We start from the raw sequence: 3,488 nt of genomic DNA on the forward strand, positions 1-3,488 counted from the left end.
CACTCTGCCCAGGGAGACAGCTTGAGGCACTGTCTCAAAAAAAAAAAAGAAAAGAAAAGAAAAAAAATTAGGAACAGTTGGGTTTGTCCAGTAGACAGTCTGCCAGGAATAATCTTTTTTTTTTTTTTTTTAGGGACAGAGTCTTACTTTATTGCCTTTGGTAGCGTGCTGTGACATTACAGCTCACAGCAACCTCCAGCTCTTGGGCTTAGGCGATTCTCTTGCCTCAACCTCCTGAGTAGCTGGGACTACAGGTGTCTGCCACAACGCCTGGCTGTTTTTTTGTTGCAGTTTGGCCGGGGCTGGGTTCGAACCCACCACCCTTGGTATATGAGGCTGGCGCCCTACCCACTGAGCCACAGGTGCTGCCCTCCCAGGAATAATCTTAAAAGTATATTCCTTTGTTTTTACTCTATTTGCAGATATCACACTAATAACATGGTAACATGTAGAAGAAAAAGATTGAGCATCTTCATCAAGGAATCATAGTTCTGAATCTCTGTTAACTCTAATAGTCTGATTTTAAGGGCTTGCTCTAAGGTGTTTTACTTGTTTTTCAAAGAATTAAAAGTATTTTATGCACTGGTTTTGTGAGTTTTGGGCTTAATAAAATTGAAGTCTAGAAACCAAAAGTAAGAATAAGGCCAGAGAGAGAGAGATTAATTGATCTTGTTACTTGGAGAACTGGTACAAATAATAAGTGAAAAGTCAATTTAGGCAGAGTTTAATAGATAGGCTCATATGCTGGAATTTCATTTTAAAGCAATTGAACTCTCATCAACAAATAGGACTTCATTAAAAATTATGTTTATTAGGGAGTTTATAATAATCTGAAGAATGTTGTAATCTGAATGTTTTATTACAAAGAAGTGGAAACTTTTTATTTAGACAATCTAATCGAGTTAAACATGCATAGAAAAAGACTGGAAGGCTGAACATGGTGGCTCAGACCTGTAACCCTAGCACTCTAGGAGGCCTAGGCAGGAGGATTGCTTGAGGTCAGGAGTTTGAGACCAGCCATCTCTTCCAAACATAGAAAAAAATTAGCTGGGCATTTACTCAGAGGGTGGAGGCAGGAGCATCATTTCTGTCTTGGAGTTTGAGGTTGCACTGAGCTATGATGATGCCACTGCACTCTATCCAGGCAACAGAGGGAGACTTAGTCTTCAAAAAATCAAAAAAGACGGGAAGAAAAAACACTAAGATTTTTATGAAAGCATGATTATAGTTTTTATTTACCTTGTTTACAACAGTGAACAGGTATTCCTTCTGTAATTATCTGATTTAGCATTTCTATCTGGCAACATTTTAAAAATTTTCTAGTAACTGAAGTATCTGCTCTTAGATTTCATTTTAAACATTTTCGTCTTTGGGTTTAGAGAAATTGGTCAGAGGAATGACAATAATTTTTATAACTGGTTTGGAGAATTCACTTAGAGGACTAATTTATAATTTTGTGTGCTGCTTTATAAATTGCAAAGCATTTCATACTCCTTCATTTGATAGTCACAGTAACCAATGAATTAGGCTATTATTGTCATCATTTCGAATTGGAGGATACTAAAGGCTCAGAATTAGGGACTTAAGTTTTATAGTTAGTAAATAAAAGAGCCAGCACAAATCCATGTTAAAAAAAATTCAAACAGTGCTAGTTAAAACTCTCCTTTCTGTTTTAGGGCCTCAGAAGCAGCCATTCTTGCCAGTTTCTTTTGTGTATTTCCAGTAATAGTCTGTGTATATGTAAAAAAAAAAAATACATATATATATAATTGTGTGTGTGTGTATATATATAATATACACAGTGCGTATTATATATAATATACACAGTGTGTATGTATATATATAATATTCTTTTGAGTAGGCTGTTTAACTGATCTAGAAGACTGTTCTATATCAGTACGTATAGATCTTTGTGATAATTTTCAAACCATCACCTATTCCTATATATAAATGTGCTGTTACTTATTTAACATCCCACCTAATCATGGACATTTAGGTTGTTTCTGATCTTTCATTATTACCAACAACACTGCAGTGAATATTCTTTTATATGTCTTTGTGCACTTGTGGGAGTATAGGGATTAGTTTCTAGTGGGTGTAATTGTTAAGTCAAAGAATATTTTTAATTTGGATAGATATTGTTGGTTTCCATTCAGAAATATACCAGTAACAGTGTTTGAGAGTGCCATTTTCCCCATAACTTCAGCAACATGGTGTATTATCAAACTTTAATCATTGTCAATTCAATATATAAAAATGGCATTTTATTGTTTTGTTGTTGTTGTTGTTGTTTTTTGGGACTGTCTGGTTTATTTTAACTGGCTGTCAGAGGTACTTCCATGGAGTAGGAAGTGAGTAGCTGGGAGCTGTGGGGCCAAACAGGGCAGGGATGTTCAGCTATCAGAGGGCAAAGAAGGTCAGCAGAGTAGCAGGAGGAGCATGAGGGCCAGGCTGAGCAGGGAAGCCCAGGCTCCATGCAGCCCAGCCCCACTTGCCACCTTCTCATTGGGGTTGCCGTGGTTTGGGTTAAACTACATCTAGAGGCAAGGGTCTCTCCCTTGGCCGTAGTTGTTGACTTTGTAAGAGTGACTCCAGATTTCATTGCACAGAGCAGCAGGTGTGGGAAAGTAGAAATGGAAGGGGAGGCAGGCAGCTTTCATTAGACAATGGTTATGCCCTGAGTGCCAGTTCAGCCCTTGTGCCAATTGCTCTTGCAGGTATAGGAGGTTCGACAGTGCTCCCACCAGTGCTCACAGTCCTCTTTGCACAGGGGCACATTCAGGACCCGCCCTTTTTGCCAGCTCTGGTCCACCTGCTGGATCCAGAGCCCCAAGTTAGGAGAGTACTCACAGGCAGGTGTCCTGGTGAAATGCTGTTTGCAGATGGACTCCATCACTCCACAGTGGTCCCAATTGAAGTTATACAGGTGGGAATTATCCTTGGGGGCTTCCTGGCTGATGTTGGCGGAGCAGCAGGCATTCTTCTTCCAAGGACTGCACCGATCATGCAAGTTGTCCTCATCCCCCGGGTTTTCCTTGTGGTGCTTGGCATCCATACAGACATTGAGAAGCTCAGTCCTAGCCCAAGTAGTCCTGTGCCAGGCCCCCCTTCTGCAGCCACCCCCACTAGAAGGAGCAGCAGCTGTATTGTCATCTGCAGGGCCATGGCTGTTCCTGAAGGTAGAGATGTGGTTAGTGGCCTGGTTTTTTTTTGTTTGTTTTTTTTTGAGACAGAGTCTGTTTGTCACCCTCAGTAGAGTGCTGTGGCTATGGCGTCACAGCTCACAGCAACCTCAAACTCTTAGGCTCAAGTGATTCTCTTGCCTCACCCTCCCAAGTAGCTGGGACTACAGGTACCTGCCACAGTACCTGGCTATTTTTTATTGCATTTGTTGTTTAGCTGGTCTGAGCCGGGCTTGAACCTGCAGCCTTGGTGTATGTGGCTGGCGCCGTAACCTCTGTGCTATGGATGCTGAGCCATGAGTAATT

At 40.9% G+C, this 3,488-nt stretch overlaps 1 protein-coding gene and 1 pseudogene across 2 annotated transcripts in view; one reads left to right on the top strand and one right to left on the bottom strand.

Annotated features, from left to right (window-relative positions):
* EPS15 (epidermal growth factor receptor pathway substrate 15) overlaps window positions 1-3,488 on the top strand; it is a 166,378-nt gene that overhangs the window by 7,101 nt on the left and 155,789 nt on the right. The window lies entirely within an intron of this gene.
* LOC100954662 lies at window positions 2,367-3,165 on the bottom strand (annotated as a pseudogene). Its single transcript, XR_001161697.2, has one exon. The product of XR_001161697.2 is annotated as a folate receptor alpha pseudogene (transcript).

Source organism: Otolemur garnettii, unplaced genomic scaffold (genome assembly GCF_000181295.1).
Source record: "Otolemur garnettii isolate 467f Iridium unplaced genomic scaffold, OtoGar3 scaffold00159, whole genome shotgun sequence".
NCBI classification, from domain to species: Eukaryota; Metazoa; Chordata; class Mammalia; order Primates; family Galagidae; genus Otolemur; species Otolemur garnettii.